The sequence below is a fragment of the Catharus ustulatus genome, chromosome 1, assembly GCF_009819885.2.
Source record: "Catharus ustulatus isolate bCatUst1 chromosome 1, bCatUst1.pri.v2, whole genome shotgun sequence".
In the NCBI taxonomy this organism is placed as follows: domain Eukaryota; kingdom Metazoa; phylum Chordata; class Aves; order Passeriformes; family Turdidae; genus Catharus; species Catharus ustulatus.
Window position 1 is genome coordinate 30835911 of NC_046221.1, and position 14063 is coordinate 30849973.

Here is a 14063-nt window from a genome sequence, read left to right on the forward strand (position 1 = left end):
TCTTGCTGGCAAATTGGGCTGGCTGAGACATGGATGCAGCTTATGGTGGTATCTGAAGTTAATGGACAAGAGCAGAGGTTGGAGCTTTGGTGAATCTCCGAGAAATATGAAATATAACTTCAGTGAAGGCATGATTTCTCTCTAAAGGACTTGTTTTGCTCTTAAAAATAGTCATGTGCTTGCACTGCTTGCTGAACTTCAGTTTCCAAGACAAAAATTTTTTCCCCCATTTTGTTCCAGGTTTCCCATAACCACTTCAGGACTCCAGTTTATCATGTCCCGTCAAAAGGACTCTAAGATTTTGGTCCTGAAAGAGACATCCTGGATTCTAAACTCACTTCTCCTATCATTAGTTTACCTTCATCTACATGTTCAAGATATTTTCTATAAATTTAGCATTATCCTTGAAGCTTCCAAAATGTGTTACACTCGTTTTATTCTTTTGATACTATATTTAAGCAAGAAAATTCCTCAAGCTCATAACAACCATCACATAAGGACCATCAGCATAGAACAAATACAAACAAAATTGTTACCAAATGTTCTTAGTATATACTTTTCAATAAAAGAGAAACAAAAAACATGAATAGTCTGAGTTCTCAACATGACTACTTAATTACTTACTTGACAAACATTGAATAATAAAATGCAAATTAATTCTTTCAAGACTTTGAATTTTTATAGACATACAAGGTGGAGAAGATTTTGGTGGGTGGGTGGTCTAAGAATTTGCCTTCTGTTCAACAATTTTTCTTGAGATGTGAATGGGTCTCTGTTTTCTAAGTGAATCAGTGCAACAGTGATATATTATTAGATAATCCCAAAGGCAAATTGGTGGGGAAAGGGAGAAAACATGAATGAGCATCTTTTGCAAAAGATTGACTATTGAAAGTAGGAGCTACTGGTAATGAACTCCAGACATTGCTCTAGGAGTGATAAGAACAGGAAATGCTTTGGGCAACATTGTTCTACAAAAATAGCCCTTTTAAAATGCAACATGGCTGGCCTGTCTTTAGCAGCATAGCTGTTGAAAGGATTGCGTGAAATTAATTGTACCATAGATGACTCTTGACATGCTGGGCTCCTCCTTGTTTCAGATTCTACTTTGTGATCTTGTTAAGCTCTGGAACTGGAACAGCAGACTCTTTCAACAGATAACACTAAGTTCAGCTATTCTTCTCTGTAGCTCGCTGTTATCTAGCCTTAATGAAAAGATTAAGAATATCAGCTTATTTTCAGTTGATGGGAAAGACTCTGGGTTTTTTTTACAGTTATGAAAGGAGTGTCTGACACAATCTGGGAAAGCACTGGCATTCAAACAAGTATTCTTCTGAACCCAGACAGTTATATAAGTTTCAGTGGGTGCCATTGCCAATTTACCGAAAGCAGTTTCTTTTGATATTACATATCACTTCAATGATGTTGTAAAGACACTGAAAACTTGAATATTTCTACTTCTTTTCCTGAAGACTTGATTTGTTTGGGAATGTCAGATTCTAAACAATGTAGTTATTCATCATTAACTTTTTCCCACTCTTCGCTCTGGAATAAAGTCCCTTTCAGGCCAAGCTTGTTGGGAAACTTCAAATAATGGAGAGAACAACCAGACAGTAAACAAATGCAGAAGTTCTGTTGTCATGGAAATATTTTAAAGTCATATTCCAAAAGTATTGCTCATACTAAGGTGTGCAGGTGTTTAAGCATGACTGTAGCTCTTGCAATACAGCAATTATCTATGTCCAAGGATTTTGCTGCTGGCAAAAGAAAGTAATCAAGAGTTACAGTTAGCAGTTCATGATTTAGGCACAGAAAATTCATAGCAGAGGTTTCTTTCAAAACCCTGTCTCTTCAGAGGGAGATAAGGCTTTTGGATAGAACCTTCTACAAAGTACCCACTACCACATTTTCAAGACATTTGTTTGCTGTTTACATTTTTAAAAAGAGATTTTTCCTATTATGTATGTAATTATTAACTCCTTGCAAAAACTTCTGGTGCTTTTTAAAACAATCTTAGTTGGAGTTTGAGTTGTTCTGGATGGAATTCTCAAGAAGTGAGAATTGAGACACATTTTTATGCTTCTTTAACCAGAGCTGTTGTCAGTTATTTTTTTATGAACAATTCTGTATAAGTAGACTGAAGATATTTGGAGTAATTAGGGTGGCTAGCTGAAGAAAATATTTAATGTTTTTCTTAAAAATGAAGTGAAATAGCTTGATCATCAATTCGTGTAACAAATTTATGGAAACACAGAAAAGATCATCTTTGGAAACACCAGTGCTTGAAAAGGCATGGAGATGCATTCTTACCAGATTAAATGGCATGGCAGAGATGGACAAGGAGTTGACATGGTCATTTTCCATTTCTCATATGCTATCTGAAGCCTATGAGAAGTGGAATATAATTCAAAGTGGTGCAGATTTTGCTCCAACTGAAATCAGAAGTATGTTGGCTTAAAGGTGTCTGAATCCTGCTAAGCCATTTTAGATCAAACGTAAGAGGAACTGAGGAGAATTTCAGTTGAATAATTAGATTACTTCAATGAAACTTAAACAGATATTTTGACGTTTTTTTTGGAAGACAGAATATTCAAGCATCTTCAGAGAATATACAGAAATTACTAAACCAAAAGTAGCACAGGCCAGCAAGTTATTTTTGTTTCCTGACTTGAGAATTCAGGTTCCTAAGCAAAGTCTACCTTCTCACTTTCACTAAAATGAGAAGCTATTTTCTCTTGCTATTTTTTTCAAGATAAGATTAGTGGATGTCTGATGCCATCTGAAAATATTCAGTATATCCCATTTTTTCCTGAAGGCTGGGAGGTCTCCCAAGTTCTCTTTTGTCATTTTGTAAGCCCTGGGCTGATGCATTAGACACACAGTAGGCCTGAAATGATGTCCTATGCCTGTGTTTAAAGACCTGAAGCCTTGATGTTTATCAAGTTCTTACTAGGACTAGTTGGACGATGTGAATGAGCTTTGATGTCTGATCCTACCAGGTCTGTGAAACTGAGGACTCAGTCTTTGCATCATCGTTTGACCTTTTGAAAGCCCACTTTAACACCCTATGGAAGGAATTGACCAGGGAGAGTCTAACAATTCCACTGCTCAAATTAAGTTTTGAGTAGAGCAAAATGCCAACTACAACTGCAGTTAGAAATAGAATTTATTTTTCTACAATCATCTGATTCTTGGTTAATGAAAAAAGAAACAAAGGAAGTAATTTTCTTCCTTAAGAATAATAATCTATTACTCTGATGAAAATTGTGCTTCAGCTACCAGCCAGTTCCATTAATTGTGGGATCTGCTATGCAGTTTGCTGCTAATTAGTGAGTAATACTCTATAAAAGCAATTGCGTGTGAACTCCTTCCTTTAAAAACACAACCCTCAATGGGAGTTGACTTCCTCACTCTCCTTTGAAAATTCCATTCCTGGTATTTCTTATTATATTAGTAAGCAGTTATTATTCAGAAATTATTACTGGCTAATTACATTCAATGGAGAAGGCAGATAAGGAAGAAACCTCATAAGTAATTACAGTAAATAGCATGCATATCTTCTTAATGGTGGGGATACAGTGAGTTCTGCAAGAAACTCTGCTTAGGAGCTGAAATGGATGCAGAAATAAGTAATTCCTTCTTCTGAAGAAATGTACCCTGCTGAAAGAGCCCTTCATTTTTCACATGATTGCACTTGCATTTTGTCTGCAGCTATTCACTGCCAAAGTCCCACACTGTTGAGAGATTGTGGCTTCTGAGCACATCGCTGAGGTTGTCACAATGACCAAAAATGTCAAACTCATACTCAGAATCTTGGTAAGTACAGGAAGAAACAGCACTGCTTATGCCATACAGATATCTATTGGAGTAAATGCCTTTTTAAACATAAATAAAAAATAACTGGTCAGAGCTACAAGATACCAAACTACAGAAAATAGGCTCAGCTCAGTCAGGAGGACTTGAAATGTCCTGAAAAAGGTCACTGAGTCCCCTACGACACAGCAAACGGGTGTGAGTGACCATTACATACCCTCTGAATGTGCTTTAATGCTGTTATTCCTAATGCATGCTTGGGTATTTTTCTGATACTTTTTGGCAATTTGTGTTGGCATGGGACTGTGATCTACGTTGAAATGATAAAGGAGACATTGTTACAATGGAGTCAGTGGCTCTGAATCATAACCCCCTGCATAATTGTTTCTGTCTTTTACTGGCAATTTGCTAATACTGAGGATGCTTTGGGTGTTTATTCTCTGTTAGCGAGGTATTTACCCTGTGGTAAGCAGTCCCAAGGAACAAAGAGTCTGAAAGAATGGTCTCTTCAAGGATATTTTCTGTGGTGTCTAAGGATAATAAGAGGATAAATTAATTAATATCTGCAAGTTGAAGTATTTCTACAAACCCATTAAGTGCTGTTATTCTATCTTTAAAAATAGTTCATGGCTATATTAATGAATTATGTCTCAGAATATAAGAACAACCATAAGAGGCCTGATCCAAGGCTCATGCAGCTCACTGTGTTCCTTCTGGTTGTGATCAATAGCAAGTGACATTATTCAGGAGAGTATAAAAGGCAGAAGCCTCAGATTCAAAGATCTAGTGGGCATTGTCCTTTATTGTGATAGGCAAAACTAGATGATATATTCTCTATAAAAGCTTTGTAATCCAAACCATGTAGGAACATGTGGTGTCTTTAGCAGAGGTTGAAAGATAAAAAATCTCAGTATGGCATGCCAAATCTGCATACCAAAAGGTATGTCTGACCTGGATTTGGGTCATAAGTTTAGGTATACATTTTGTGGTCTCTTTCCCTTCTTGATTATTTTTGAACCTGCCACAGAAATGCTAATCCACTGAAAAATGAACTGAGAGCTTTGAATTTCTAGCATCCTTTTTTAATACATGGATAATTTTTCTTCTCACTGAAGGACTGTGTTAGCCTGGTCATAATATTAAGGAATGAGAAGATAATAGAAGAACAGTCAGGCACGATACAGATTTATTGAAGACACATCCTTCCATGTGCTTTCTCTTTGATATATATCTTTTAAAATATCTGACTCAGGCCAAAATCACTTAAAACCAAGAAAAGAGAACACTCCCTCCCACAAATACCTTTGAAGATATTCCTGTTTTGTTAAGAATAAAGGTAGGCATGAAGTGCAAAAATTTTATTTTTGATTTACATGGAGAAATAATAATCTAGGTTGTAAAATATGTCAGCTTTTTTTGGCAAACAGCTTAGAACTTGATGTTTCCAAGGATAAACTAAACTTCTCCTACATACAAGCAAGGGATATAATTTCTTGTAAAATTAATTTTGATATAAACATTCATAAATACTATGGCTGAAGAATTCTGTAGGGGAAAGCAAACGCAACAGCCTGGATAGTCAAGTGATCAATCCTTCGCATGGGCTCATTAAGTTCTTTAACTAAGTGGATGCTTCTCATTTAAGGACCAGTGCACATGGATGAGTCTTTGTATCATCCACAGGGGGTCTCCTTTCTTATACTTGGAAAGTATAATTTATCCTTGAACTATAACCTGCACAGTGCAACACCCACAGAATTTTTCAACTCCCAGTGCTATCAAAGGTGAGAACACTGTAAACTTAATCAGAGATAACGAGAAGCACTTGCCCAAAATATTTTGTACCAAGCTTGATGAAGATATATCAGGGTAAAGTCCCCACATTGTTTTCTCTAACCAGTATTCTATTGGTGTCACTTGAGATTGAAAGGGTGTCTTAAAACAGGGCCAACATGTTGCTTACTTGACCCATAGTTTGTAACAATATGTTATACACTGTGCATGTCTTGAGAAATTATTTTATTTCAGTTTATACAGATCACAGCAGCAATTGACCCACTGTGATTTAGAGGTCCTTTAATCCTTCTCCATTTAATCCAGAATGATTCAGCATTAAAAGTAGTAATTAATGAAGCTAAAATTTATTAATAACATTAATGTTTGAGCCATAATGCATTGAATATGCAGGTGGATCTCAGTGAAAGAAACACAAAACCAGATTTTGGAAATCCAGGAGTCTGCTGAGGTAGACTGATCAAATTCTGCCCAAATCTGCTTTCTTCCCTGCATCTGCTCTCAGCTGACATGTAAGTACATGAATGTGAAATTATGTACTTGTAACTAAGAAGAGATTTTGTCCCTTCAGCTGTCTCTGCACCTCTTTCATAAAATTTTATTTTTCTTTGCAAATGATTAAATATATTTTGAGATATATATATATGTATATCTATATATCTATATATCTATATATCTATATACCTAGTCCAAAGAAACTATCTGTTCATTAAGCATCTGTGTTGTGGGTGAGCCATGGATCAGCAGTTAAACATGAGGTTTTAAACAGATTCCTATAAACCCTGGTTAGTTTCAAGTCCAGCACAGATAGAGAGTTGTTCATCTTCCTTTAATAGCTAGTATATCCCTGAGGCTTCTTGTATTTAAATGGCATCATTTTCTCTTCTATACCTCATAATCTTCATACTTCACCTCTCCAATAAATATTAGTTCCAGCCCAGGATACTGAGCTTAACTTACTGAGCTTCTTACTGAGCTAAGGAAATTGTTTAAATTTCCTTTTTTTAAAATTATGTCTCTTTTTCAGAGCCCAAACTGGAGCCTTCTTGCAGGCTTAAATCTTGGTGAAACTTCCACTGAAATTGGTGCAGCCAATATTTGGTGGCCTGTTTTCATTCAAACTTCTTTTCATGGCAGCTGTCACACATTTAGGAAAACTCAAGGCACCCTTGGCCCTTATATCAGCTCCCCCAATTAAGACAAGGAAAGGAATCCTGGGCTTAGCTCTCTATATGAGTATTTTGCAACTGTTCCTTTTGCTAAACAAATTGCTTCTGATGAAAATCTTTCTGCAAGTGCTCTCTTTGCACTCCTTTCTCCTCACCCTACATTGGTTCAAATGTGAAGACTGGGTTACTTTTCCCTTTTATGTTGTGTTACCTTAAGCACAATATAAACAGTGCTTACATTACATATTTGTAAAACTAGAATAAATTTTCATGACATTTGTGCAAACTTCTGGTTTAGCTTGTGTAAATTGTGCATTCCTTATGCACAAAGAATGGGCTTTATTACATTAGTGAAAATAGGCTGAGCTTTAAAATAAAGTATTACATATTCCAACTCAATGCAAACATATAAAGCCCCCCAAATTAAAGATGATAATGTTCAGAACCTGGGGATTATGTGGGGGAAAAAAACCCCATGAATGTGAAAAAAGAAGAAATTAACCTTAGATCCATTGCTGGCATCCTTAGCTTGCACATGTGTTTGGCAACCATGAAATACTTGAAATATGAGACCTAGCAGTACCCTGGTGTCAGACATAGCTAGCATTAGAAATATTCTTCCAAATTATTATGAAGTGCTCTGAAACTGCAGCAAAAACAAAGTTCCTAATCCTAGAATATACTCCTTACATCGAGCATATAAATGTATTACTGTATATACTCCTTACATTGAGCATATAAATGTATTACTGTATTTTAACATCAAAATAAATTGGGGAATATTTACATATCCAGGACTGATTAATTTCCATCAAATGCAAGCATGAAATGGCTCCAGGTTTCAAAATAACTTAAAATTTTACTTTAGAAAGCTTTTGTTTTCCCTCATGGTGCCGTCATATAGACAGCTACAGCCTGGAGTGGCCAACAAAGATGCTCAGTACCTCACCAAGTCCTCTGTGTTTTCTCTTACCCGCATTTCTTTTCATTACATTGATCACAAAAAAGTGAGGGGAGTCAGCATTCATTTACTTTTGGTAATTTTATCAAGTTCTAAGTGGTGCTGACAAATAAGGTATACTTAAGTGATTAAATTATTTCAAGTTTAGATGATGTCAGTTCCTCTAGACATGCCTACCAGAGTGTGGTGATTACATGAAACACTGAAGGGCACTTAGAGGTAAACTTTTCAATCTTTGTGTGGGATTTATATATACACACTTTCCCATTTGCCTTCTGCAAGTATATATGATTTATGGAGAACTGCTGCTTAAATCAAGGAAAATCAAAAGGTTGGAAAAATGGACTGATTTGAATGAAAACAAAGTTTGCTTTTAAAAAAGCATAACTTGGGTAATCTGGAAGCGAAAAAACAGCTTTTTAAAGTGATGTATCAAAAAACTTTCTTTGACACCTTAATGGAATAATCTGTATTTTCCATTAGTATTATAACTAACAAAATTCAAAACTCTATTTTTTAATACTGAAACTGGAAAAACTTGAAAGTTTCAGAACTGAAGCATGGGGCTTTATTTATTTCTTTTAAAACTGAATATCCTAATATTATGTGGGGTTTTTGTGTTTTGTTTTGTTTTGTTTTTCCCACAGACCATTCCAGCACTTTCAGTTTATGTTTTCTTTCAGAAATCAACAAAACAGAGAAGGTTGTTGATGAGATGGACAAGCTGGTTCCGAGTCAACTTTAATAAAGCATAACTTGAGGTGGGCAAGCCAGGTGATTTCCATATTATCTTTTACTGGTAAAAGTCTACATGCACTACATTCAAGCACTTCAGGAATTCTGTGGCTAAAATATGCTGTAGAGAGAGATCCATCATGCCACAAGCTGCTCCACATATTCTGCAAGAAGTTAGCATGAATAACATCAAGCAAAGAGAAACCTACACTGAGCTAGTCTGACAGTTTCCACAGTTATAAAATCTTCTGGATAAAGAAGTACCACAAGTTCCTGGTGTAAAGACTGTTCAATATGAAATGGAAATATGTCCCTCTGGTGCTTTCTGTAATTTTAACCTGTACCTCCTTTGGCTCACTCACTGGGCTTTGCCTGTGTTTTGAATCCTCTGATGATTTTAGTCCTGCTCAGATTGGTCATTTTGTGAGAAATTACTGCAGCTGTTAATCTGTGAGATCCTACAAATGACTATGAGAACTGTGCAGACCAGCAGTATTGCTATCTGTAGGGCTGAACTCTTGTCTTTATACAATAACATGGTATTTTCATAAATCAAAATATGAATGTCCCTTGGGAATGTAACATCTCCAGGTTCAGGGAATACATAAATGCTCACCTGCTGAGGCTGAAACAGTGGAATTTTGTCCGTCTTTTCTTACAGTCAGTCTGCTGGGATGTTGGCAACGAAATTCTCAGATTGGCAGATCACAGACTTGATGATTCTTCTTCATTCCAGAGTGTTTGTTACATCCTGCAGTTGTGGTGTTTTGCTGGTCTGTATAAATTCCTTTAACTTTCCTACAGTGACATGATCACCAGTACCCAATGCCTCATGCTGTGACACGACTGTAGGTTTTTCCACTTTTGCTAAGTAAAATTCTGAATAGAAGTGTGGTCATTTCCACTTGTGAGCAAGAACTGCTCCTTGCACTTGGCCGCTAGCTGCACTGCACGACTCTCTGAGAGATTTTTAATGAGATCACAGTGGCAGAGCTACTGCATGCCTCTGTTACAGGAGCACTACAACCACAGCTCAATGTGCATTGACTGCCCCAGAATGTCTGGGCACTGGAGAAATTATCCATCTTTTACCCAAGATTTGCTATCTAATGAGGCCTAGATGAACACTCTTGTGTGCTGCAATCCCTTTACCAAAAGCATATTGCTGAAAGTATCTGCTTGTGTTTGCAAGGAGAGTGGGCCTTCAGTTGTCTTTAAATCTGTAAAGGCAGTCCTAGGAGGCAGTCAGTGTCTGCAGATTTAACGGGGTTTTTTTCAATATTTTCAAAAGAAGATGGGGCAATGAGCTATAGAAATGCGCTGTTTCTCCTTTGTCCTGAGAGATTCCATACTCCATGCATAAATTTCTTACACCCTTCTGATGGTAGTTCTGCCTGTACACCTTTCTCTTCTAGTTCCTCAGAGTGTGATTTTCAGCAGCCAGAATTTTAAGTAAATCAACCAGATTTAAAGTGGCTTGGGGCAATGTACATCCTGAGAGTTGGAGGGACTTTAAAAGGTCTTTTAGGCTTACCTAGAAACTTGGCACTGAGTTTTAAGGGCAGGTCCTCAGCAAAGAGGGCATGAAATGTATCTACTTCTTCATCTTAATTCAATGAGAGACTCTCAGACTCTGTGAAAATTGTTAGCCTTTAAAGACCAGTCTGCCTTTAATTACACAAACAAACGCTGTAGGCCTATCTGTTTATTAGGGAAAACATTGCAGGCATTGTTTTTAATACAAAGTTTTTAATTTACTTAAAAGATAGGAAAATAGAGTTAAAACCATTGTCCTTCAAACTTGGACTTGGAGGAGAAGGAAAATTAAGTGCTGGATTTGCCAGTGGCTAAGAAGGGATTTTCAGCAGACTGACCCAAATTTTTCCTTCTTTTTCTGCCAAAATAATGTAATAAAAAGTAGAGACATAAATGAAACACATTAAAAGTAACAGGTCATGGGCCACATCCTAGAATTCCTATTAGTACCCAATAAGTTCATAAAACTGGGAACCCTGGCTGTGAAGCACTTGGATAGGAGCTCATTGCAACCTTCAGGAAGACACAGACAAGATTAAAGGCTCCAAATTGGAGAAAAAGAAGCACAAGGGGCCCACCATCAGCAGCCCCATAATATAGGTCCTAGAGAAGCCAGGAAGAGGTCTGAGTCATGTCTGCTGTCACTGTGCAGTGGCTGAGGAGCCCCTGATGTGTAGGCATGCTCTGAGTTTTGGGATTCTTGTTGCTGTACCTGTATTCTGAGGGAAACTGGGGACTGTCCCCAGCTGCCATCTCACTCTCAGGGCTGGCCTGGGGCAGCCCCAGGCTGTGCTTCTACGTGTGGGGCATGGTTGGGAGATCAAGGTGAGAGGAGTGGAGAGAGGAGCAAGCACTTCCCTGGAGTCTGCTATCTATTCTCCTCTCCTAGAACACATTGAACCTTCTGCTGCCCAGGAATCTGCCCTGCCCAGGCTTCATCCTGGAGAAATGAGCAGTTGTCACTGAAGGTTATAAGCAACATTGACTGGATGACTTACACAACTTCTTACAGGGCAAGAATTTTGGTGCCCTGAGTGCTCAGGTTACAGACAGCTGCAGTACAGGTGTCACTTACTGCTTTTTCTTGCTCTTCCCCAGCTTACTATTTTCATTGTCATTATAAAAACTCCTTTTACTTGTTATGTTTTCAATGTTTTCATTATATCCAAAGCCTTTTACTTCATGGCAAATTCAGGATTTTATGAATTCAAAACTTGATTGATCATTAACTTGGTAATTAATTCTCAAGAGTTTATACTTTCCTCTTAGTATAGGCAGAGTATGCAAATGATGTGTTGTACTAACAAGACACCTTTTCTCTCATAAAAGGTACAGTTACTAAAGGGAACGTCTTGAAAATAAAGTCCCCTGGAAAATAATCCTGTTTGACACTACTAAAAGGCAAAAGTCCCAGTTAAAATAAAATGACAGTTGTTTATATAAGCAGATCCTAGTTACTTTAATTATTGCTTTTGGCAGTATTCTAAAAGTTTAATCTTTCTTAAATCCCACAGCAATGTCTGCTGGCTGTAGGGATTTAGTTACCATGAAAAAATATTCAGCCACTACCTAACCTAAATACAGCTGTACACTAGGGCAGTGTTACTCAAGATAGTTTCACTTGAGTCAAATGGGAAGATTGGTCTCAATTACTAATTCTGTTAGAAGACTGCGGAACATGAGATACGTATAAATCTAATTTCTGTAGCATATCAATTTAAAAAGGCATTAGGTCTTTGAAGTTAAAAGATCTTATTTGTATTGCCTGAAGTAGGTTAATCATTGTAGAACAACTTGCTCATTTACCTTATTTTTTAGGGAAACCATTATTTTAAGAACAAAAAATAATGCATTCATATGATATGGATACAAGAATGAAATCAATCTGCCATGTGGGAAGGAACTGTCCCAGTGTGCACTGAAGATTTCACTACAATTGCAGTTACACACCTTCACTTTGATCTTGAAAGCATCATACAAGGAAAGTATTAGAGCTTCAGAGGGCTGTGATTTCTGGGGTTGGTGGGTGCAGGTTTAGGAAGAAGAGGGCAAAGCCATTCTCTGACTAGGGCTGCTCAGGCTGACTCCAACATCCATGGTCATAACCAGCAGCAGTGTTCAAAATTATATTTCTGCATAGTTTAGTGAAGTTTCTTTAAAGCTCTGACATAGTTTGAGAATTTATTTTGACTATAGAGTTAGCTGAAATAAGTTAAGTGTTCTTTTACAAAGGACAGCTTAAAGCTGTGTTTAATGGTACTTTTTCTTGAAGTCCTTCAGCATCACCAGGCCTTAACAACCTTTCCTATTCTCTTGGTCTTGTGATTCAATATAGATCCATTAATTTAAGAAAAGCAGTACCTTGACTCTTTTGTGTCAGCTGCTTATAAAATTCTCTTTTATTTTTTTTGCTGCAATTCAACGTGGACTGTATCTCTACTTTTATTTCTCACAATCAAAACATTTCTTTAAGAAATAATGATTACATGTTCATTTCAGTTCTGTGTTTTATTTCTGTTAAAACAATCTTTAGGTTTTACAAATATGATTGAGAAGTAAAAAGCAACTTAAGGTATAGTTTCACATATTTTTAAAATATGAATGTAAGTTTCAATTGCACTTAAAGATATTCTACCAAAATAAAAAATGAAATTAAAAATCTAAATATTTCTGCAAAAATGGTAATCTTACTGGTGGGAAATTTCACTGCTGAAAAATTCTTATTTTTTTCTAAGGTTTACAACTGAAATGAAAGGTTTCAGTCAAAAAGAATCAATCAGATCATCCAATCATTCAACAGCGACTGCATGTGGCCAAGGCACATTCCCACAATTCTGTTAGCAATCAAAGCAGCTGGTCTGTATGCAGCTACATTACACTGAGATCATGTATCACCACCAAATAAGCATTTTATTAGTTTAACATAAAGAAGGGTGACATCAGGAAAAAAATAAATGACTGCAAAATGTTTGACAGTGACCCTCTGTGAACAGCACTTTAATCTAGAATGATTTAACCCACTCCCTTACTATTATAGTGGTGAGAATTTTTATTCTTGGAGGAGTCCTTTTTCAGATAAAGTACAACATTAATGTACTCAGCCCTTGTGATAGCTGATAGCTTTATTTTTTATAAAAATAAGTCAGAAAAAATAGACAAAAGCATGATTTGAAAGCAAAGCAGGGGCTGCTTATAGCTGTCTTCTAGAATGAGTATGTGTAGTACACAGAAAAAAGTAGATGTTGTTAATGTGTACAACACACAATATATTTTTAAAAAAGCAGTGATTTCAGCCACATCCAGAGAAAATAACTCTTGCATCAAAACAGTAAGCAAATTTTAAAATTTTTTAAAATTTAGTATTGAGAAAAGCATCCCTTAAACATCTCTTTGTTCTAGTACCCGTTGCATTAATGAGTGTTTTTGAATAATTTTGGTGAGCTCTGGCATAAGACAGTAAAGAAGTTCTAAAAAAAAGAAAGTTCCACACAAAGTTCCATAACAAGAGTTCATATGCTGTGTCAGAAGTTATGTTGTAGATAGGGCTGACATTCTTAGCCGGAATTAACAAAACACACTAAGCTATTTCTTGCCCATTAAAAATTGAAACTTACTCATCTCAAAATGCCTTTTGGGCTATTGGATATAGATCTCTTGACAGCCGCAGTATTAGAAAAACAGAGATTTCTTTTTTTCTAAAGTTCAAGACCTGAGCACTGCCTAAAAAGGGAGACATGCCTTTGAGCACTGAACTTTTGATGTTTTTCTGACTTCAGTGCATACCAACACTTGGAGTTCAAAGCATGAATTTAGTAATCAAAAAAAAAAATTAATTTCAATTGTGATTGCATAACAATGAACACAACATAATTTTACCTGGGAAACTCTGAAGATCTTTAGCTATTGTTTTATTTTTCTTTCCTTTTGGGGCAAAAACAAATGAGGGAAATAAAATGGTGTTATTCACCATTGTCTGAAAGGTTTCAAAGTTAGCAAACATTCCTGATATGCGTAAAAGTGGAGATCTCCAACAAGTAGAGACATGAACACCTTCTACC

The 14063-nt window shown here is 36.5% G+C and overlaps 1 long non-coding RNA gene across 1 annotated transcript; it reads left to right on the plus strand.

The window, feature by feature from the left end:
• Positions 1–3726: 3726 nt before the first annotated feature.
• On the plus strand, positions 3727–8495 carry LOC117003272. Its single transcript, XR_004419493.1, has 3 exons — positions 3727–3813; positions 5998–6116; positions 8418–8495. It is a non-coding gene; the product is annotated as an uncharacterized LOC117003272 (long non-coding RNA).
• The last annotated feature ends 5568 nt before the right edge of the window (positions 8496–14063 follow it).